The following is a 25409-nucleotide window of genomic DNA, read 5'->3' as shown; positions in this document are numbered from 1 at the left end:
CATAAACTTGGTATGCTATACAGAAACTCTCACTTTCTCGCTCCTTCTACAAGGCAAACTCTTGCCACTACCTACTTACTACCATTACTATTATACGATGCCCCTCTACTAACCAACCCTGCTTCTTCCATCTCTTCAAAACTACAAATCTGTTACAACAAAATCTCCAAATTCGCTACTAAATCTAAACACTCCTCCCACCATTGCACCTCTCTACACATGCTAAAATGGCTACAGCTTCCCAACTACCTTGTCTACCTCCAACTCACTACAGCCCACAAATTAATCTTTAAACCTACTGCATGCCCTACTCTAACAAATATCCTACCATCTTATACCCCTCACAGACCCCTAAGATCTGCCCAACAAAATCAACTTTCTATTTACAAACCAAAACATCCTGCTGGCCAGTCTCTGCTATCCTACTCCTTAGCAAAAAAATGGAACTCTCTTCCCCTCTCGCTAAGAATCTCTAAAAACTTTGAACACTTCAAATCCCAGCTCCATTCCCACCTCTCCCATAATTGGAAAAGTAATTGCTCTCTACCCCCTAATCCTACTAAACTCACTCCTACATGTACTTTATTAAGTACTTCTACACCATGCTGTTCTTTCCCAACAGCTTCCCCTCGCCAATTCTAAGTTCTAAACCTTTAATGTACATAATGTAAATACTATACATAGCTTTCTTTTCTCTACTCTCTCTCCCTATATACTTCTTCCTTCTAAATCTATATGAAATTGACTAACAAATGACACTATCTAAAAATGTGTCCAACATTTTTTTTCTACTAAACATTAGCCTCCTTCTCCTCTGTATATCTCCCTCTTATTATACTCGAATCATTTTCCACTAAACAATTGTCTCTTTCTCTACTACTCAACTGCCTCTCTCTCCTTTCTCCACATTTTGTCTATATATTCCTACTACTCTTTTCACTTTGCAATGGCTATCCTACTGACTATGTATGTATATCATGAACTATCCTCAAGTTTTCTATCTTTTTAATGCACTGTATTTTTGCTACATCTCACTGTATCATTTTACATTTGTTTAAAATATTACATAATGCTATGTTTTATTTTTAATTTTTTATTTTTGGAGCTTTTCTTCCCAGGCCTCCACTGAAAATGGGCTCCTTGAGCCCAGTGGACCACCCCAGTTACAAACTGGAAATAAAAAATAAATTAATAAGTAACAGGTATTGTAAGATGCATCAGGATGAGAGATATTAAAATAAACATCAATGTAATAAACTACAATCACAAAAAGAAGATCTGAAGAATACTAAAAAATGCTGAAACATGCATACTGCAAACTACAAATATAGTGTATACATGTGTGTACATAGGGCCAGATCCAGTACACGGCAACCTAGGCAGCTAGCTGCCTGATGGGACCATAATTGCTATACAAAAAATAAAAAAATAAAAAAAAACAGCAATTACTGCTTGGCTGCTCTCCAGGAAGTCTCTCTCTTGCAAAGGTGGTTTTGCTGATTTATTTTAACGTTATGTTGGTGAGACAGATGGACAGTCAGTGTTATAGTTATAGCTATCTATTTTAACATAACTTTGCTAGTATGCTGAGCTATTTATTTTAACATAACATTAGTGAGACAGTCTACTTAATTAACTTTACTATGCTATTTATGTTACTTTAACATAAATTTCCAGGTGAGCTGGGCTTTTCAACTTCACACTGGTGGGACAGTCTAGTTATTTAATATTGATGATGGGATAACGTACCACAGGAATCACAGTAAACAGTACGTATTTAATGTTAGTGACGAGACAGCGTAGCTCTGTGCTGGAATTACTGCCGACAGTCTAACACTGATGATGCAGCAGTCAGCTGAGCTACTTATTTTAACATCACTTTGGCAGAACAATCTAGTTATTAAACACTGATGATGAGGACAGTGAGCTAAGCTATGTCATACTAGTGAGATAGTCTATTTATTTAACGTTGATGATGGGACAGTTTTTTCAGCACAAGAATTATTGTGGAAGGACGCTGACATTAACAAGAACACCAAGTATTTTGTGTAATTGTCATTGCTGGGACAGTTGATGAGATGGCGCTTACAGGTTGTGTGCGTGTATATGTAAATACTTTGTTCCTGCATCTCAAATTAGTTTTGGTACTAAGGAAGGAATAAGGAAATGACTGTAGTAAACAGAAGCATCATCATATGAGCCATGTTGTTTTGGCACAACCCTTGCTTTCCTTGTTTTAACTGCTGATAGTGTGTTTATTATTTGGCTGTGAATAAGTTGGGCAGCATAAGGTCTACAAGTTTAATGTTAAAATATTAACTGTAAATGCATTTTATAATTGATTTTGCAGACATATGGGCATAAAATGCACTAAGATGGGCTACAACAGTTTGTCTTGTACTTAGTGAGTGCAGATGAGTAAAGCTACGACCCGTTAATGAGCTGTTTCCTGTAGTGCAGGGTTTGAGTCGCTCAACCTTCATTTGTCTACTGTGAGAGTCTGACAAAGTTACCTCCCAAGATAGTGCGATGCCCCTGAAATAAGATGCCTATGTTGCCCAGTGGGCTGCCTCAGGTTGTTAGCAAATGCCTTACTCACTTATCTTTTGAATTCCTGCACCCTTCAGATAACTAATTAGTGCTTCACTACATGCTATTTGATCATGAATCCCAGCACTTCTCTGGGATGTCAGATCCATTTTCAATAAATGTGTGCTTAAAAGGAAGACATATTTCCTGCTATGAGCATTTTGCTTTTGTCCATCAAATGGTTTTAAGTGTTTTTGCTGCAAAATTTTTAATTAAAGATTTATTTATTTTATTATTTATTTACTGACATTTAGATTAAATACAATTATCTTTGATCACTTCAAAGGTAAAGGACAAAATAGTATGCACAAAACACATTTCAACAGTGTTTTAAGGTAACTGGGGAGAAACAGTCACGTAATAGGATATGGGTACTGCTGTGGGGGGTGGGGTCCACTGCCCTGTCTAGGGCCCCATTTGACCAAGATCTGGCGCTGTATGTACAATACTTCTTCAAATTAAACTTATCCAATCAACAGTATCATAGGACGTTACTAGGCTATTGACCCGGAGGCCCTTACAAGTCTAGCCAGGAATTTAGCCCATGTTCCAACAAGTCACCACCCTATGTCACTGTCCAGCAGGGACACAGGTGAAATCCCAGGGCTGTATTTTCTGTTTCCCATCCAGTTATCCAGGTTGCGCTTAAAAAGGGTTAATGAGGTACTCTGCTTTACATGGAGAGTGAGTCTGTTCCACAAAAGGGGAGTCTCTGGAACAAAAATCTGTCCCACCACCAACTCCTACTGATGTCACAGACCAGGTTGAGGTCGCCCGTGTGGGTTACTCGCATGGAGCTTGACTTGCAGATATGCAGCAGTCCCATCAGGGCAGGGTCTGAGATTGCTTTGTATGCCAGACAAAGGTCACCACTGAGGAGTCTGTAGGAGAATGAGTAGAGGGACATGGCCTTCAACCTATCTGTGTAGGGTAGATGTTTGAGGCCCTGGATTCTCCGGGTGAGGAATAATTTCCTGGATCGGTGGACACTCCACCTTTGTGCAAAAGGATGACAGTAGCTGTTCTCCACTCGGCTGGGACAAAGCCAGTACTCAGACTTTGGTTGAATAGGGTGCCTAATGGTGCTGCAAGTTCCTGCCTGAGTTCATGTAGAATGCAGCCTGGGATGTTATCGGGTCCCATGGAGGCTGTAATTTTTGCCTTGCTCCCTAGAGATAAGGGGAGGGGGGCAGGTACTGGGGATGTCCTGTTTTACTGATGGGGGGGGGGGGAGACAGGGGAGTGAAGTTTTCACTGAACCTGTCTGCCAGCAGGTTAGCTACATCTACAGCATTTGGGTATGTGGTGTCCTTGACCACCAGTTCTGAGCAGATCTGGGTGCTTCTTTTGAGATTGTGGACATATGTGAAGAAGGCCTTATGACGGTCTTTAGTAGATGTGGCCAGTTTGGACTCGAAGTTTTCACTAGTACTCTTATTTGCTTGTTCAGGCTACAGAGAGATTGCTTCCAATTATGCACCTGCTCCTTCTTGGTCCTGGACAACAATTTTCTCCTTTTATTACAGAGTTTTATTGTAGATGTCCACAAGACAGGTTTAGTCTTCCTTGGGGAGGAAGATTTCATCCTCTCTTTTGTATTCCTGATTCCATGCAGCAATATAAATGCACATAAAGTACTTTGGTGTAGGTCTGGACATATGTGCCAGTTCCTATGGAGGGTGGGTGGGGGGGTGCTGTGAAGTTGTTTATACCTTCCCTCAGGAGGTAATCAGCTTTGCAGAAGTTTTTTTGTTTGACCCTAGCTACGTGGGGTCGGGGGAGATGGTGACTTCGAATGTAACTGCTTTGTGGTCGGATATTACCAGAGATAATGTCACTGTAGGGATGCTGTAGTGGTTACTCATGTTGGTTAATACCAAGTCCAAGATATTTTCACATCTTGTGGGGGTGTTGTCCAACTGGTACAAGGCATGTACATTGACAAAATCAAGGAATCTCTGGGCATTTGTGTTTTGGCAATACAAATTACAAAAATATCTGCAAACTCCTTCTGTAACATTTGCAAAAGGGAGAACCCTTGTTTTGGTAACAATATTTGTAAGTGTGGATTTGGCTGCCAAAAAATTATTATTCAGACAAAACCTTTATGAAAAAGCAGAAAAGCCACCAGGCCGACCAGATGAAATGTTTTATTAAAACAGACAAAATAAAACAAAATAAAAAGTGCACTATGAGCGCTTTCGGGTGTATCCCTTCATCAGAGAATGCACAATTAAAACCAACCTCACATTTAAATAACAATTGATGAATCAGATTCAACACTAAATTCTCCTTCTCTTCAAAGCTGGTTTTAAAGGAACCACCCCATTCAGCCCTGGAGCTTTATCTGCTCCCAGCCTAATAATCCATTTCATTTCCATGTACTCAGTCTGGTTCCTTAAATCACCTTTTCAAAAACTATAATGCACAACTTCCAATACCATGAACAAAAACATGTGCCTTATATTGTGTTCTATATACCCATAACCATAGAGGGCACATGCCTTACACTGTCGACATGCATAACTACCCCTTCTTCCTACTGTAAATGGTCTGATATTGAATCTAAAGGATATACTTTGTCATGAACCCAATAATTGTAATATCAGACCATTTACAGTAGGAAGAAGGGGTAGTTATGCATGTCGACACTATAAAGCCTGTGCTTACATTATGAAGGACAATTTATTTAGACATCCTAGGACGGGGAAAACCTATGTCCTCTATGCTGACTACAACACAAAAAACGTTATATATTTAGCTGCATGTCAACAAGGCACTGCCTACTATGTAGGAAAGATGAATTGTAGATTTAAAAAGACAGAATATTGAAACGTATTTCTGATATTAGGTTGAAAAATAGACACAATGCTTTATATGGCCATATAGAACACAATATAGGGCACATGTGTTCATGGTCAACTGTTATTTAAATGTGAGGTTGGTTTTAACTGTGCATTATCTGATGAAGGGATGCGCCCGAAAGCGCTCATAGTGCACTTTTTATTTTGTTTTATTTTGTGTGTTTTAATACGTTTCATCTGCTCGGCATGGTGGTTTTTCTGCCTTTTCATAAAGGTTTTGTCTGAGAAGTTTTGGGCAGCGACCTTTGGTGCAAGGTATCCAACCATTTTTTGGAGAAAAAAATAATTATTAGAAAATGGAATCAAAATCTAAACCAAATGTAACAAGTAGTGAATATTTCAAAAGATGCACAAGAATTGGAGGTGAAATATTTAGAAAAAGGAAGGAGCAAATGACAGAAATAAATGGAATCTGTGGGAACAATACATGCAGAATTATGTTCAGGAGAAGGAGGAGTGAAAATGAAGGTAAGGCAGGAACTGAACAATTTAGGTACTGCTGGAGTGAATAAAAATTGTTAAAAAGAAAACATCTATACTGCACGAAAATAAAACAGAAGTTTTTATGTTATTATGGTCTGTATAAATACATATGTGACATTCAATAAAGAAGTTTACAAATACTTGAAAAGGGAGGTGGCACCCTTACAAACAGTATTAAAAAATACAGATTACAAAAGCATGCAGTAACATTAATAGCAAACACTAATAAATTACCTTAAGAGAGAGTAAACTAAGAAACCATCATCACATTCACTCATCACTTTCTTGATGGACTGCCAAGAGGTTTCGATGCAATCTAATGAAGCTCAATCCAGACTTCTTAGCAATCGGCAACGAAATTGAGCTGAAACACAGTCCAGACTAACAGACACCAAAAATCTCTGGTGACTCAGATTTTCACCTTTATCAGGGATAAGAATTTTAAGAAAAAAAGAAGTTATGTCTTGCCATAATGTTCCATCAGTGTTGTTGCTCTTCTTTCATTCATCACTGATGGGTTCGGTTCTGAGCTCTCAGAACAGAGTCAGACTTTTGCCAAGCTCGCGCCAGCCAAAAACTCTTGAGCTAAGCTTCAACCCAGAATTCCCTTCTCCCTGTTACCTCAGATCGAGTTTGCTAGAGATAGAGAAGTAAAGCCAAGGCCACTTCTGTGCAAATACCGTAGGACAGCACTTGGACCCAAAGCATCCTCCAGGAGCCTTGGGTGGGATGTGATGAATGAAAGAAGATCAACAACACAGATGGAATGTTATGATAAGACATAACTTCTTTATCTGATGTTAATCTTCTTTCCATTCATCACTAATGGGACAGAATCCCAAGCTACCTTGAGGTCCCTGGACAACCCTTATGGAACACTGAGTACCATTTAGACAAAGGCAGTTCTCCCTCTGGAGACCAAGTCCAAATGGTAATGATTGATAAAGGTATGAGGTTTAGCCCAAGTGGCTGCTGTGCAAATGTCATCCATGGAAGCCATGGAATGGAAAGCTACAGATGTTGCCATAGATCTAGTGGAGTGCGCTTTAACCTTTGGCATAGGTTCTTTTGCGAGGGAATAGATAAAACGTATGCAGTCCCTTAGCCATTTTGATAATGTAACCTTGGAAACAGAATTTCCCATTCTAGGCCCAGAAAAGGAGATGAAAATCAGTTCAGACTTATGGATACGCTTGGTCCTGTCTAGGTAGAATCTCAGTTGCCTATGTACATCCAAGGAATGTAGGCAATACTCTCCTTTATTGGAAAGATTCAGAAAGAACACTGGTAGAGCAATAGTCTGGTTAATGGAAAAATCAGAAGCAACTTTGGGAAGGAAGGATGGGTTCATCCGGAGTGATACTTTGTCTTTATGGAAGACCAGATAGGGCCTCTTGGATACACAATGCCTGCAGCTCTGAGACCCGTCTAGCTGAAGTGATGGCTACTAAGAACAAAGATGTCCAGGACAAGAACTTTAGGTCACACTTCGCTGTGTGTTCAAAGGGGTTTTGAGTCAAAGACTGAAGAACTAAAGTGAGATTCCATGGTTCCACAGGCTGTCTGACAGGAGGCCCGATACGAGAGGTTACCTTCAGAAAGGCTTTGCATAGATGTAAGGAGATGAGACGGGTGCCATCTATACCATTGTGGAAATCAGAAATTGCCACCAGGTGTACTCGTATGGTAGAAGCAGAGGCTCCATTATCAAAAAGTTAGCCAAGTATTGTAGCACTGCAGTCACTGGTGCCGAATACGGGTCTAGCATGTTATCCTTAGACCAGATGTATAACCTTTTGCATTTATCCTGATATAGTCTTCTGGTGGATGGTTTATGAGAGGCCATAATGATATCATGGGCAGGTACAGTGAGATTAGCTTGCCTGGCAACTAACGGAAGTGGAGAAACCAAGCCATTAGCTTGAGACTAGACCGATTCGGGTGGCTCAACCCTTGGGGGGGTGAGTAATCAGATCTGGAAGAGGGTCCAAAATCCATGGCAGGTATACTAGGCGAGGGCGAAGGAAGGGGAACCAAATTTGTCAAGGCCAGAACATGTCTATGAGGATCACCTTGCATCTCAACCGAAGAGCATTCCTTAGGAATTGTGGAATCAGCAGAATGGGAGAATAAGCGTAAAAAAGTTCTGTGAGCCAACTGTGGATCAGAGCATCCCTCGGGTACTCCCCCTTTCGGGGGCAACAGGGAAAAATAGCTGCTGCACTTGTTGTTCGATGGGGAGGCAAAAAGATCGCAGTAAGGCTGGCCCCAGTGGCTGAAGATTTCTGTCGCCACCTCGGGGTTGAGGGACTACTTGTGAGGCAGGAGTATGCATCTGCTCAGTTTGTTCACAATTATGTTGGAGCTCCCTGGGATATGCATTGCTATCAGAAAGCGGTTGGAAGCTATCACCCACTGCCAAATTCTCATGGTCTCTCGACATAGGCGGTAGGACTTGTTTCCTCCTTGCTTGTTGATATACCAGACCACTGACATGTTGTCTGAATTGCAATTGTCCCAGAAGGGAGAACTGGATGAATAGCCTGCAACGCTAACAGCACCACTCTCAGTTCAAGAATGTTGATATGCAGGTTGGCTTCGAAGGTGGACCATGCGCCTTGGACCGTCTTTCCCTGGAAATGGTCCCCCTACCCAAACAGGGAAGCATCCGTGGTCACAATGGTCCTGGGCTGAGGGGATTGGAATGGTCGACTCCAACGTTCTGCGTCTGGCTTCATCCACCAAAGAAGGACCTACTTGCAAGAGATGGTTATGTGAATCTGGTAACTGAGAGGGTGATAGTTCTGGAACCACTGACAAAGAAGGAGCCATTGCAAGATTCGCATGTGCAGCTTTTCTAGGGTCACTATCGGAATTGAAGCTGCGATGGATCCTAGGGCCTGAAGAACCTCCCTTGCTGAAACTTTTGTTTGGCAGAATATCACCCATAGCTGGAGCCTCAATCGCTGGAGTCTGTGACTTGGAGTGACATCAGACAGGACCGGGTATTGAAAACTGCTCCATTGAATTCTATTTGTTGTGTAGGAGCAAGGTTTGATTTCTCCCAATGTACTGTTATTCCCAAAATGTTTGCCAGAGACAGTGTATAATGCAGTGCTGTTACCAGAAGACGCTCGGTCGGGGCAGTGAGGAGCCAGTCAAACAAATATGGAAACGCCCGGAATCCTTGTAGTCTCAAATGACCTGTGACTACTGCCATGCACTTTGAGAACACTCTGGGGGCTATTGAGAGACCGAACAGCAGGGCACAAAATTGATAATGACTGGCCAATAGCTGGAAGTGAAGCAGACTCCTGGAGCGTTTGTCCATTTTGATGTGGTAATACGCATCCTGGAGATCTATCAAGCACATCCAATCGTCTTCCCTTAAAAAGGGAGAATGGACTAAACTGTGACCATCCAGAATTTGGTATGGGTGATAAACTTGTTCAAGCTGCTGAGATCCAAAATGGGTCTCCACTCTCCTGTCTTTTTTGGCACCAAAAAGAATCTTGAGTAGAATCCGAATCTGCATTGGTCTGGTGGGACTGATTGGATGACTCTTTTTTTGAGACAGCTTTATTATCTCTGAAGCTTCTTCTTCTTCCCTTTGACTGGGTGGAATGTCAGTAAGCTTTTTTGGAAGATTTGGCTGATGACAAGAAAGGGGGATGGTGTAACCTCTGGTGATTATACTCTGCACCCAACGATCGGTGGTAATAGATTGCCAGGCTTGGTGCAGAGAAAAACGATCCCAGACTGCTTCCAGAGGTAAGCAATCAGGCTGCTCCTCAGGAGTGCTGTTAAGGCTGTCCAGAGAAAGAGTCCCTGGAGGCTTGGTTATGAGGACCCCCCTCTGCCAATGTAGGGGCGTCTTCCAGAATCGTTACCCCCTCTGCCCCTGGGGGTATCATCACCATGTGCGGCACGGAAAGGAACCTGAGACTTTTTGTGCCACATTCTCCCACTCCTCTGATTCCTAAAGAAGGAATGTTGAGGATTGGAAAACTGTAGGCTTATGACAGACAGGGTCTTGATGTCTCGCTCACACCTGGGCGTGTCCTTCACTTTTTAGCCAAAAAGGGATGAAGTTTCGATGGGAGCACTCAAAAAGGAAGACTTGAAGGGGTCCAAGATGTCACAAATGCACATCCATGCATGACACCTCATGACAATGCCCAAACCCGCTGCTCTAGCCGCCCCTTCGGTCACATGTGATAGCAAACTCATGGACGAATTGGTGATCGATTCCAGGGTTGAGAGCTGTGAGGCCACTTTGTCCCTGACCTTATTAGACACCTGTCCTGTGAGTGTCCCAGAGAGTTCAGAGATCAAGTCCCTCTGGAGCCTCGTAAAATGTGCCAAATAGTTCAGTGAACGTATAGCAAAGATCCCCGATGCAAAAACTCGCTTCCCAAGTCTGTCCATCGCCTGGGACTCTCTGTTGGGTGGGTAGACAGTGGGACTTTCCTTAGCCAAGTCCTTTTTCGTGGCCACCGCCACCACCACAACATCGATTCGTAACCCTCTGGACTAATGCAGGTTCTCCTCGGGAGGGGAAAGAATTTTTTCAGGTCTCCGAGGGATCGCCTCAATGGAATCAGGGTTCTTTCAAGCACGCTGGACGAGCTCATCGGCAGGCAGGGGCACCCAAGAGGTAGAAGGTCAGGTGCGGAAAGCCTGCAGGAACACGGACTCCTCAGACAAAGGGTTGGAGGGCTTCCAGTCACCTCTCTGTTTTAGCATTTCCAGGATGTCTCTGAAGGAGACATCATCAGGAGGTGACCATAGGGACCCTTCACCATCATAATTCAGGTCTTCTGTTAAAGATTCCTCGGGCAAGTCCATGTGCTTCCTCTTGCAAGTCCTCTTTCGAGGGGGCTCCTCAGTGGGGGGTCTCTGAGGAGGACTCGGAAGAGCAGGTACCCTGAACAGGGGTGTCCTGCAGCTTCTCTGCCCGGTGCCCTGGGGGTGGTCTGTGGCAGCTGCAGTTCAGGGGGCGAAAACTGGGGTTTCAATGTCAAAGGAGTGCTTCCGGAAGCAAGAGCTCTCTCCATCGCACGAAAAGCAGGTCTGTCCAAAGAGGGATGGGAGCTCGGAACCAAGAAAGACGACCTCGGGACCAGGGTCACATCCCACTCCAACGAACCCACCCCCGCAGATGGAGCCTCTAGCAGGATTGGTGCAGATGTGGCTACCGGCACCAAGGATGGAATCAAAGACAAACACAGAACCATACCCCGAGCCGAGGCACCCACCCCCCCCCCCAATCCCCAGACTGAGGAAGGACCGGTTCCGCAGGAACCAAGGACCAAAAGGGCAAACCAGGAGAACTGAGTGAGGTCCACTATAGGCATCGAGGTGGTGGGGTTTGAGAAGGACATCGGAGCACAAAGCTTTGGAACTGGAATGGTCGAAGGAGAAGTGTAAGGGGAGAAACCAACCCAAGTCCTGCAGTCAAATGGGTCTTAGAAAGTGTGGGTATCCCCCCTGGCTGCCAACAGCTGGTCCACAAGATGCACCACATCGTGTTCGGACAGGCTCCTGGTGGATCTAGTGGATACTCCAGACCGGGAGTCAGGTCAGTCAATGAATGGGCTATACATCTGGCCCAGGAACGGATCTACGGAAGGGGAGTATCGGGTCCATGGTGAATGACAATTATTTCAAGCAGAAAAAGGGTGTAGCTATGGGTGCCAGAATGGCACTATCATTTGCTAACCTTGTGATGAAATGGTGGGACTCTGAATTCCTTACCACACATGCTTTGTTCCACAAAGTGGGACTATACAGAAGGTACACAGACAACCTGTTTTTGTGCCTGGGATGGTTAACTTCCTGAAATTTATAATTTTAACAATGACTTGAATTCTAGTACAGAATTTTTAATGTTCATTAATGGAAGTTTTGGAACAAAGGCCAACTTCTTGGACAGTGAAATTTTGATTGACACAGTGGCGGGGTCCTTCAAGAGATGTATTTGCAGGAAGGCTACATTTGTCACCAATTATCTCATTTCTAAAAGTCAACACCAAGAATTTATGAAAAAGAGTATTATCAAAAGGTCAGTGTATCAGAATTAGTTGTACAAGTGGCATTAGATTTAACAATGAATTCACACATTTGAAACAACTTTTTGTTGAAAGGGACTAGCACTCTGGGTTAAAATCAATGAATAAGCCAGAAATTTTTCTCCCATTTTGTCAAGATTAAGTTTTTTTTATCCCACTGACTAACCACAGTGAATCTAGTAAGAAAGCTTTGTCAATGGTGACAGTTTTTCCTTTACCTACTTCAACAGATGCTTACAACATTAGGGGGATTCTCTCTAGGAACTGGAATATTATTTCAGGCAATAAAAATACTGGTGAATTTCTGGGTTCAGATCCAAAATTTACTTTAAAAGAAAAAAAAAAAAGTATGATCTTAAAAAGTTTTGAAATATCATCAAATAATGTGATTACAGAAAGGTGTGGTATGTTTCACTGTAATGGGTGAAAAATGCACAGATACATTAATGAAGGATCCAGTGTGATCCTTACACATAATGGTTTGGAAATTCTTCTTCTTCTTTTGGCTTTTTCCCAGTTAGGGGTGGCCACAGCTGATCACCTGTCCACTCAAGTTTGGCAGTAGAATTTTACGGTGTTGAGTTGTCAGCCCGGCACCCAACCTTCCACAGAAGGCACACTCACGCCTAGGGACAATTAAGAGTGTCTAATCCACCTACAGCATGTCTTTGGGATGTGGGAGGAAACCGGAGCACCAGGAGGAAATCCACGTGACCAAGGGAGGACATGCAGACTCCGCACAGAAGGCACCCCAGCCCAGGATCGAACCGGAGAATCTCTTGCTGTGAGGCAACAACGCTAACCACTGCACCACCGTGGGTGCCCACATAATGGTTTGGAAATATGGGCCAAAATTAAATTCACCTGTAATTCGATGTATGTGGTGTATCTGGCCACATGCAAAACATGTCAGTTTTTATATAGCAAAACAATATGGAAGTAAGAGGAAAGGATCACTGAACACCTATTGGCCACTGAGAACAAAGATGCCACAAACACATTAGCAAAGCATTCATTGATTTTTGGGGGCTTTAGTAAATTTGTATTTTTTTATAAATCAATACCAATCCACATGGTAGCAATTTTAAAAACTACTGTACTGGCAAATTCATTTGCAGGCTGATAAGGCACCTGGCCTTAATGAAAATGTGAACATTAAATGTTGCTTAAAACAATAATTATGTTTAATATTACTAAAAGCATCTAACTGCTAGATCAATATTTTGCAAGTTTTTATACGCAATTACAGTAAGTGTACTGTTTTTAACACTTTTGTAACATTCATTCACTTGTTGAATTACTGAATACTTATGTCACTATTTATTAACTGAATATGATCGCATGATTTTATTTCAAAATTTAAGGGGAGTGCCTGAACTGTTTCTCAGCTCTGAAGAATTTCTGAATGAAGTACAAAAGCGCTAAGTGATTCATTTCCTGGTCAAGTGTTTCAGTCATCTGGCTTTGATATACTATGTTTTGCCAAAGTATGCCTTTATTTGCCTGGTTTCTGAATTTTTTTTTTCTTTTAGTAGTCTTGTGGCTGGTGCCCTTTTTTTTTTTTTTTTTTTTTTTTTTATTTATGAATTTACAGTGGAGTCTGAATCATCTCCTTTAGGACTTGAATGCATCGCATTTTCAAACAAAAGCAGTTCTCCCTTTTGTTCAGTTTTTTACTTACATTTTCTGAGAATTGTATCTTACGAGAGCCAATCATTTCTTTAGAATGCAGTTAACAGACTGCATTTACTTAATCTGTGGTACAGTTTTCAATCCCTTGCTCTGAGCCATACCTCAAAACTGCCCAGATTTTCGACTCATATTTTTGGTCTGTTCCTTATAAATCTGTGTTTTTTGGCAAATTACTGAGGATTGGCATTACTAACAATGGCATACATTTGAGTTTCAGACTTCATATATGCCAGAAAATGCTTGCTGACACAAATCCTGCTATTCTAGCCTTTGTCTCTCCCCCATTTATTTTGGGCTTTGTCCAGATTTCTTGCTGTAAGACCTTGAGAGGTATTAGTGTTATTACTTTCAGCATCCATATTTTTATCATACACACTATAAGTGAAAATAAATAAGTAAATAAAGTTGGTAATACTGATTTTTTCAAATACTATGCTCCCTTTTTGTCACTCATTCAGTCAGGATAAAACAGATGAGCAGTCATGGGTTCTGTTCAAGCAGCTTTATGATGTACAAACACATCAGGATTGAGGCTTAATAACTAAACTTATAAACAAACCAGCTATCCCACTCATACATCCTCACTGTCTGGCTGCACTCTCAGAATGGCACTGAAGCTAGCTTGTGCTTGCTATTTATATGCACATGCTGTCCTTGAAATGCTTCTTAAAGGTACCACACACACACACACACACACACACACACACACACACACACACACACACACACTATTCTACATCCTCCCTCTTTGAGAAATGAGTCACGCATTACTGACATTAATTGGCATGCAATTGATACAAATAATTCTTTGACATGCAGTTATACAGAAATAAACCCATATAGACAATTATGTCTAGGTTGCTCTGTATTTCACACTAGGTCTGGAAATATGACCAAATCGTGTGACATAATAGTTGGAATTAGGTCTAGCAACTGGGACTGTCTTCTGCTGAATGTTCAACTTTGTGGACATCAGGAATGAAAGTAGAGATCAAGACACATTCTGCAACAGGAACATTGTCCGGATTGCTATGAGATACAGAGTTTGTGTCACAGGAACATGCTGCGATATCAATTCTGATACAAGAAGATGTCTATGGTTTTTCCTGTACTCCACACTCTCAGATTCTACGAAGTAGGATCTCAGCTAGGCAAGACCAATCCGGTCGAAAATTTTTGCCGTTTGTATCCTCACTCTTTCAATGGATGAAGAAATCTACTTGATTTATCATAACTGGACTTCTGGAAAGAACGCTTTCTGTATAGTTAGGCTCCGATTGTTCTGCTGTTCTTTGGTTTAGGCCTCAACAAACTGGAACTGATGGACAATGTTGTTCTAGTTTGCCTAGACAGAAGTTTCCTAGCAGATGAGCCAAGTATATCATCACGGGATATGTTTCTGAGAATTAATAAATTCAAAAAGATACCAGTATTATCACACTTTGACTTCTCTAGTAATTGCTTTGCACTCTGTACTGCAAGTTCAGCTAGTCCATTTGACTGTGGGTACTCTGGGTACTCTGGACTACTAGTAACATGTACAAAGTCCAATTCTTTACAAATTTCTGAAACAATGACTGGTAAATTGGGTACCATTGTCAGAAATAACTTTGTGTGGACTATCATGGACTGAGAAAGACTTGGTGATAACAGCAGTGGATGTTAGATTAGGTAGTAAATCAATCTAAAGCTAGTTTGAATAAGAGTTTACCAACACTAAGTAATGCTAATTCTTCCACTCAAATATATCAGTGTCTACTGTTGATCAAGGTAGTTCACGAACTTGACTTAGCTGAAGTGTTTTTTTTGCAAATGCAGTTTAGTACTGCTGCATACTGAACAAGAAGAAAGTACATTATCAATGTTTTTACTAGAGAAGGCCAAAATACTAGTCCTCTCCCCCTTCTTTTGGTAGATTTGGAACCTTTTACTAGAGAAGGCCAAAATACTAGTCCTCTCCCCCTTCTTTTTGGTAGATTTGGAACCTTTTACTAGACAAGGCCAAAATACTAGTCCTCTCCCCCTTCTTTTGGTAGATTTGGAACCTGGGTGACCACGATGCAAAATCTAGATATATTCATGTTGTAAGGAAGCAGGAACAACAATTTTAGGACCTTTGAAAATAATGCCATCTTCCATCAACATCTCATCTCTGTAAGGAAAATAAGTTTGTATATCAGGTGGTATAATAGATTACTTTGATGGCCATCCAACATGAATGTAGTGGTTGAGCTTTTGCAAAATTGGATCAGTCTTTGCATGATCTCTCAGCTCATCAAGTCTCGTGGTAGAAAAGTTACGCACTTCCACGACATCAAAATCAAAATTCTCTGCATGAAGCTGTTCTGTTGCATTTCTAGGCGATCTGGATAAGGTATCAGCCAGATAAATAAGTTTGCCTTTTGTATAGACCATATTGAAGTTGTACTTTTGCAATTTGAGCATCATTCTTTGTAATCTCGCTAGAATGGAATGCATAGGCTTCTTTAAAATAGTGACTAGAAGTTGATCAGTTTCAGTTTGAATAGCTCGACCATAGATATAATCATGAAACTCTGAACATGCAAATACTATTGCCAAAAGTTCTCTCTCAATTTGAGCATATAGCATTTCAGTTTGGGTAAGAGATCTAGATGCACAGGCTACTGGTCTGCCTTCTTGAAGAATAACTGCGCCAAGACCAAATTTTGCAGCATCACAGGAAAGAGTTACTAGTTTATTAACATCATAGTATCTTAATGCAGGTGGGGGTGGCAATTTTCTGCTTAAGACCTTCAAATGTTTGCTGGTGCTGTTCCAACAATGACCATGTAACATTTTTGCGTGTCAGTTATCTCAAAGGTGCTGTCAACTCACTGAAGTCTGGTATAAACTTGCCTAGATAGTTGGCCATACCAAGAAAATGTTGTAGAGTTTGATCATTATCTGCTGCTGGCATATCAAGAATGGCTGCTTGCCTGGACGGGTCTAGTCGCAAGCCAGTGCTAGTAAATAAATTACCTACATATGTAACTTCTGGTAATGGGAATTTGCACTTCAGAGGATTGAGCTTCAAATTCACTTCACATACTCTAAGGTTTCTGTCATTCTCTGCTTCACCATTGCCTCCAACCAATAAATCATCTACTATTATGGCATAAGGATAACCAGAAAAAATGTGTTTCACTGCATGCTGAAAGACTTCACTTGCAGAATTTATTCCAAAAGGCATCCTGGGGAATCTGTATTTTCCAAACAGGGTAGTGAAAGTAGTCAGTAATGAAGATATGTGATCAGGCATCACTTGCCAAAATGAACTTTTTGCTGGTATCAGACCTGCGACTTCAACCGTGTGCATAGGATGATGTGGTCTCTTTAATGCTTTGTTCAAATCTCTTGGGTCAATACATATTCTGATTTCATCTGGGCCTTTCTTATGGGCTGCTACCATAGACAACACCCATTCAGTTGGTTCTGTGACTGGACAAATTACACCTTGCTGCACCATATTATCCAACTGAGTCTTGACATAATTCTGCATAGCTATCAGAACTTTTCTCGATGGTCTGACCACTGGACTGACCCTCTGGGTCTAACTTCATGGAATTCACAACTGGAACTTTGTTCAACTTGTCATCAAAAACAGCATACTCTGAGAAAATAGCTTCAGTAAAATTGGAACTAGGATATGTGCTTACATGATGAACTTCTATGGTAAAGGAAAGCAAATTCATTCTCATACTGTCTCTGAAACCCAATAATGACTGTACAGGTCCTTGAACTACATAGAATAGTAAACTGTAGCAGTTCCTAGCTAAATAACATGAAAGCACTACTGAGCCTTTGGTTTGAATTTCTTCACCTCCATAAACAACAAGTTTCATCACAGAACTGGTCACATTAAGTTGTTCACCAGCTCTCACCTTAGCAAAAGTGACTGCTGACTTGACATTACACTTTGAACCAGTGTCTACTTTGAGCTCGGTGGTTTTACCATTGATCTGGACAGTTCAAAACACTTCATTCTTTGCCAACAAATTTACTGCATCAACCGTTTCACCAATCAATGACACACCATCTACGTAGAAAGTAGAATTGCAGCTCTCCATGTGATCAACTTGCTTTTTTAAGTGACCTTTCTTTATAACTGCGTGAGGTTTAACTGATTTGCAAAACTTCTGAAAATGGTTCAATTTTTTACTCTTGTGGCATTGCTGACCAAATGCTAGGCATCTTTCTTTTTTAGATGCATGACTGGCACCACAACTTTGATAGTTAACAATAACGCTTGATTTGGGTTTTGCTGACTCACCCTTGTACTGCACTAAGCATGCCCTTTTCTTAGAACTTGTTGGAAAACTATGCACAGTCACAGGGGTTACAGCTTCTATGTGATTCAGCCTGGTTCTACTAGCCATGTGTTGCATGCTGTCTACATGTTCTCTAGAGCCTGCTGAAACCATGCTCTTATCACTTACAAGCATACTCGTGTGCCTTTCTGTAACTTTATTGATTTGACAAATCTCAATAACGTTGCTCAGTGTTAAATCAGTCACGAAGCAAAATCTTTCTCACTGCACACTATTAATACCACACACACAAGCCTGTCCTTTATTAACTCATCTATAAGTCATCAGACCTACTCATTTTAGCTCTTTTTCTCAGGTCAGTAATACAAGCTGCAAAAGTTTCTCCTTGCCTTTGATCTCTTGTGTAAAACAAATGCCTCTCTAATGTAACATTTGTCTGGGGGTTACACATTTCCCTGAATTTGCTTTTCAAACACTTTGGGGCTTCTCTTGATTCAGCCTGTACAACAATATGACGTTTTCCCCCTTCTCCCTCATATACTGCTGGTGCATGCAAAATAAACGCTCCCTTACAATGGCCTCTGACCCAGCTAGGTTTATCAAAATGGATGCCCTGGTGCATGCATCTTTGTCAGAATAAGCTGCTTGTATAAAAATATCGTACTCTTGCTCAAATATTCTCCAATTCTCTGCAATATTGTGATCAAATACAAGTGGTAATGGCTTTCGAAATCTGTCTGCCATGCCAACAAATTACAGTAAAACACAATGCAACCCAAGTCCACTTCTAACTGCACGAACATGCACACTTGCACATATGCCTGAAATTTATGCCTGTATTTGTGACTATGCCCAACAGCACAGCAAGCCTCTGAATAACTATATTTTGCGAGTAAGTCTCCCGGGTACAAGAATAGTTTTGAAATTACTGTAGCATAAGAAATCACCTCAGTTTAAGAAACACTTCAAAATAACTGTACTGTGTGAATAAACTGGGCAGGAAAAGCTCAGAGTAAAAACATTTCAAAGTAATTGGACTTTGCAAATAAACTGGCTGAAGAAGCTCAGAGCAAAAACATTTCGAAGTAATTACACTTCGCAAATGAACAGTACACAGCACAATGAAACTTTCCCAAAATGGCTGTACTTCGCTAAATAACTGTTTACAGTGCAAGAAACATGCTGTAATGGCAGCACTTTGCAAAAAGACACACCCAGCACAAGAAACTTTTCAAAATGGCTGTATATGACTGCACTTTCTGAAACAGTTTCACTTTGCACGCAAATAAACTCTTCTGAATAAATGCACAGTAATAAGCACACAATGTAAGCACTTTTACACACATTGAGTTACTTTGAATAACTCTAGTTATACCCTTGATAGCTTCAGGCAGTGCAAAACAGTCGTTTATGCCAAAACACAGCAGTTTGACAGAAAACATGCAGTCGCCTTGCTTTATTTATGCTTAATGTGCCTTTTTGCCCTTATTATACTCATTTTGCTCGTTTAATCTTTTTTCATGCCCATTATATTTTTCTTGTGCTAGTTTTGCTCTAAACATACTTGTTTTGCTTTAAACATGCTCATTTTGCAGTTCTGAGATAATTCCAAACTCTCTATCTGCTTTTCTGATAATCGTTTTATCAAGTATTTTAATTTTAAACATTTTGTTTAATTAACAAACTTTCGTACCTCTCACTTGTTTAATAATGCGGTTTATGACCTTGTAATGCTCCATTTTATCTTCTTTATAAAATAAATCGTTTGTGCAAGCTTTTATTACCTTTGGTTCATATAGGGGTCTATTTTGTGCTCAGTTTACTTAGTTTACCTTCCCAACTCTGCACCTCGTAGCTCTGAAAGGCAGTCTCTGGAATCCCAGTTCTGACATCATTTCACTTGTCCAGTCAGGATAAAACAGATGAGCATCTGTGGGTTCTGTTCAAGCAGATTTAGTATGTACAAACACATCAGGATTGAGGCTTAATACCTTTAACTTAGATAAACTTACAAACTAGCTATCACACTCATACATGCTCACTCTCTGGCTGCACTCTCAAAATGCCATTAAAGCTAGGACGTGCTTGCTATTTATATGCACATGCTGTCCTGGAATGGCTTCTTAAAGGTACAACACACGCACACTAGTCTACACTTTTTTCAAAATACATTTCCAAATTTTGCATGCATTAGAACTATGCATATGTTAATTTTGACTAAGCAGACATTTTGGTTTCAAAAAAATAAACATACAAGACAACTCTAAATTACTTTCATCTTCTAAGAAACCATGGGCTGAGGAGCCAAAAACAATTCTACTACAAGGTCAGCAAGCAGAAGTTTAAAGTTGTTTACACATTTTATTTAGAATTAATTACATACTGTTTAAGCACACTTTTTAATAGAAAAACTCCTGTCAAAATTCTTTTTACATCTAATATGTGATGCAGTTCCTAGGATCATACTGGAAAATTAATCCAACTGCCTTGCAAGGGAATAGACTCCACAGTACTCTGGTTTTCCATCACCAAAGGCAAGTGTGCTACCTACTGAGCCACTGACACGTGCAAGACAGACATGCCAAAGATAATTCTGTTAACTCCCCTTTTGGTACAAACAATACTGGTTCTCCCTTCTCAAGTATCTGGCCAGCAGCAGTAAACAAAAATTTCCTCTGCAGATTTGCACAGATAGGACAGGAGACATCGAATCCATCCTAACATTCAAAGGTCTCCACCGGATGGTATGAATGATAAGGTTTTTGATCCCATTTAGGCACCTTTATTCTGAGGATGTGCAGCAGGTATTCAAAGAGGGTAGAAAAAGCTGCTACTAGAAAACCATGCTTACCCAAATAGAAAAGATGTTCTAGTTCTTTAATTCATTATTTTATTATAATAATAATTCATTTCATTCTGATCTTTAATTCAGGCTCTGCCCTCAGCTGCTGTGCGTCCTTAGCCTTAACGTCTCCACCTACACTTGACTGTCCTGCTTCACCCTGTTGTAACTGCTCCTTGTTGGAAACCCAGACCTAAAATAATTCTAATATTCCCCATTAAGGGAATAGGACCAAGCCTCTCCATTACGGGAAAAGGACCAAGCCTCCCCCTGAAGAATATCCATTAAAGGACTTAAGAAGCTCGACTGTCCTGCTTCACCCTGTTGTAACTATTCCTTGTTGGAAACCCAGACCTAAAATAATTCTAATATTCCCCATTAAGGAAAGAGGACCAAGCCTCTCCATTACGGGAAAAGGACCAAGCCTCCCCCTGAAGAATATCCATTAAAGGACTTAAGAAGCTCGACTGTCCTGCTTCACCCTGTTGTAACTATTCCTTGTTGGAAACCTACACCTAAAACAATTCTAATATTCCCCATTAAGGGAATAGGACCAAGCCTCTCCATTACGGGAATAGGACCAAGCCTCCCCCTGAAGAATATCTATTAAAGGACGGAAGAAAGTATGTGCAACTGTTACTAATCCTACATACTAGAGTGTATTCTGCCAAAAGTCCTTGCTAGGTGGTTTAGCATGCTCACCTGTCAGGACAGCCAGCAGCCTAATCCTTCCCATCTCTGTTCACCACATACTTGGCCCCTCTTCTAGCCCTCCGGTCTACATTGGACTCTTCCCTTTCCTCCCACTCTAGGGATCTGTCCTTGCTGAGCCACAGGTGTACTTTAGCATTTGTCCACTAGGCACCATCTCCTCACAATTCCTGACTTAATACTTCTTTACTTTATTTTCACTATCACTTACTTTATTTTTTGACATCTGCTTAAATCTATAATAAGGTTTTCTCTACTCCCCTTTCTCAACTCTAGGCTCACCCCATCCCACCTAATCCCTGTCCCCTGGACTCACCTTCAGCTACTAGTACTCCACAGACTGGTTCTTGTTCATCCTCAGCCTTCCCTCGGCTCTCAACTCTGCCATTGCTTCCCATTCCACTCCTACTTGTATATCCTTTCTCTAAGCCTATAAAAACCATCCGGCCCTAAGGGCGCCATCTTTAATTCAGGCTCTGCCCTCGGCTGCTGTGTGTCCTTAGCCTTAGTATCTCCACCTACAGTAAGTTGTTTTTGTTATTGTTTTAGCCCAAATTCAGTCTAAATTCAATCTTTAAAACAAAAGAAAGGTGAAACAGCAATACTATAGTGATGAACTAGTCGGTGGAACTGCAGCGAGTTTGCTAAATGTACTTTAAAAAAGAAACACTCTCATTAACACTGCTGCATTAGCGTCCGAACACATGTAAATGCGTTTATACTGCTGTTTCACACAAAAAAGTGAATGACTGCTATGTATACTTTACTAAATGCTGATTAAATAACTGAAGTGAGTTAGCTATATGTACTTCTGCAAACGCATTCCTGTGTTAGCATTTCACTCGCATATGGTTAGAATAGTCTGTCGTTTTTATTGTACTTTTTCAATAACAAAAATAAATAGCATTGATATTGCTCTACATGTAGACCGATGTGTTAACAGGTTGCTAGCTATTTGTATGTTGTACAACGCCATTCTGTATTAGCGTACTAATTGTACATACTTCACTTAATATCCTGCTTGCACTGTTCGTGCGTTTACCAGCTATAGGAACACAGACATTGTATCAAAACAGTACCCGGCCTAGTCGCAGTACTGGTTTTGTGGCGGACACTGCATTTACTATGCTTTTAGTTTGCATTAATGCTAGCTGGTCCTGAATTTTCCTACAGCTTTATTCGTTGTGGAATACCATACATTTTCTATGTTATAGTGTATGAATAGCTTGCTATCCATGAATTTCCACACAGTTTACTTAAACGAACGCAGCTAGAGGATTTATCATTTGTACCGTATTGTTGATTTGTATAGCTGTTGTCTGACTGTATATATGATACCTTCTGCTACTGCTGCATATTGTTAATATACTTTTTCAATGTACACTATAACACATTTCTTTCTCTCTCTCAACTCATCTCTCCAGCTCAACTGTCCTGCTTCACCCAGTTGTAACTGTTCCTTGTTGGAAACCCAGACCCAAAATAATTCTAATACTCCCCATTAAGGGACTAGGACCAAGCCACTCCATTACGGGAATAGGACCAAGCCTCCCTCTGAAGAATATCAATTAAAGGACTTAAGAAAGTATGTGTAACTGTTGCTAATCCTACATACTAGATTGTATTCTACCAGAAGTCCCTGCTAGGTGGTTTAGCACGCTCATCTGTCAGGATAGCCAGTAGCCTAATCCTTCCCATCTCTGTTCCCCACATACTTGGCCCCTCTTCTAGCCCTCCGGTCTACAGTGGACTCTCCCCTTTCCTCCCACTCTAGGGATCTGTCCTTGCGGAGCCACAGGTGTGCTACAGCATTTGACCACTAGGTGGCACCCTCTCCTCACAATTCCTGACCTAATACTTCTTTACTTTATTTTCACTATCTATTACTTACTTTATTTTTTGATATCTGCTTAAATATATAATAAAGTTTTCTCTACTCCCCTTTCTCAACTCTAGGCTCACCCCATCCCACCTAATCCCTGTCCCATGGATTCACCTTCAGCTACTAGTACTCCACAGATTGGTTCTTGTTCATCCTCAGCCTTCCTCAGCTCTACCCGCTCCATTCGCCCTGCTGGCTCACTCCGCTCCCCTACCCTGCCCCCAATTCCCACCCACCTAAGCACTTATATACTTATACCCATTAGCCACACCCATCACCCTGCCCCAACCAACTAGTCAACGCCTCCTTTCCACACCTACTCCTTATTCCTCCCCACATTCACAAATACTCTACGGTACCTCCCCTCTCAGTCTCCTCCCAAAATTTACAACTCTCTTACCCTAGTAAACTAGCCAGCCACTACATACCTACTCTCAGTAACCTATCTCGCTATGCTCTCAAAAGCCCTATTCTTCTCTATTCATCTACTACTGCTCCTCACCATATCCTATACCTACTACCTCACCCTGCCAACTAACCACAACCATACTCCGTCCTTTCATACAACAAACCATCTTAGCCCACCTGTCTTATATTCACACTTCCCAATATCTCCATGCCTATACCCCATAAAACATCATCTTCTCTTCTCTTATAAACTTATTACTCCTCACAAACATCCTATCCCTACAGCAACTAACTCATCCCTCATAAATTAAGCAAAGCTCAACCCTGACTCTAAGCAAAGTACCTCTCCAACCTAATGCTATATCTGACTTCTATTCTATTATCAGGAGACATACATCCCAACCCAGGCCCATCCCCATCCCCTTCAACAGCTAAATCCATACTACTCACCTCCTTAAATGCCCAAAGTATAGTTAAAATCCCTAATCTGCATGCCTGGCTTACATATAACAAACCAGACATTTTGTCCATCTCTGAAACTTGGTTAAAACCCCTTATAAAAGATTCCAAAATAATCCCACCCAACTACTTTATAATCAGGAAAGACAGAACAAGCAAAAAAGGAGGTGGAGTAGCCCTTCTACACTTATCCTCCTTATCAGTTACCCCTTATAACAAACCAACTTCCCAATTCAATAATGCAGAACTACTCCTGGCATTACTTCAAGTAAATAAACAAACACATATGCATAGCCTCCCTCGACATCCCCCAGGTGACAATATTTCTACACTAGAGGACATCCTCTCCTGGCTTTCCAATAACATTAACAATGAAACTATACTTATGGGTGACATGAATATCAATTGGTCTGCAATACAGTCTCCCACAAACCCACTTAACATTAACCTTTACAACTTTTCTCAGCTGATCAACTCCACAACTCGGCCCTCAAAAAGCCTCTGCAGTGATAGTACCCTAGACTGGATTATTAGTCTCCCACCCTCATTACTTCTCAAATAGTGGCACCCTGCCTGATTCCCTTAGTGACCACTTGCCCAAATTCACACACCGACTTGCCTCATCCCTACATCTTACTCATAATTTTATTACTTCTCACTGCCAAAAAAACTACAACCCCACTACCTTTTCCAACTCTCTAAAAGCAATCAACTGGAACACCCTAAAAACTCTACCCCTGGAACAAGCAGTCACCCACTTCAACTCAACTTTTTTAAACCTCTTAGAGCAACATGCTCCCATAAAAACAAAAAGAATAAAAAACAAAACTGCCCCTTGGTTAACAAAAAACACACTAGCAACTATGCACCTTAGAGATAAAGCATGGTCATCATATCAGAAACAAAGGACTCCCCTAGCCCAAAATGAATATAAAACACTAAGAAACAAAGTAAAAAAGCTTAATATTTCTGATATACAAAATTACTTATCCATACTCCAAAACAACAATAAAACAAACCCTCATAAATTTTGGAAGTGTTTCTCCACCCTCCTTAATCCCAGCAAACCAGATAACCCCAGCCTGGACCCTAACACTCCAGACATAGACTTGGCCACTC

The 25409-nt window shown here is 41.0% G+C and overlaps 1 protein-coding gene across 3 annotated transcripts in view; it reads right to left on the bottom strand.

Annotated features, from left to right (window-relative positions):
• PJA2 (praja ring finger ubiquitin ligase 2) overlaps positions 1 to 25409 on the bottom strand; it is a 1087778-nt gene that overhangs the window by 998481 nt on the left and 63888 nt on the right. The gene's annotated exons all lie outside the window — the stretch shown is intronic.

Source organism: Protopterus annectens, chromosome 2.part2 (genome assembly GCF_019279795.1).
Source record: "Protopterus annectens isolate FY-2018-M chromosome 2.part2, PAN1.0, whole genome shotgun sequence".
NCBI lineage: Eukaryota > Metazoa > Chordata > Ceratodontiformes > Protopteridae > Protopterus > Protopterus annectens.
Note: the sequence above shows the minus strand (reverse complement) of the source record. Positions and strands in the feature narration are given on the sequence as shown.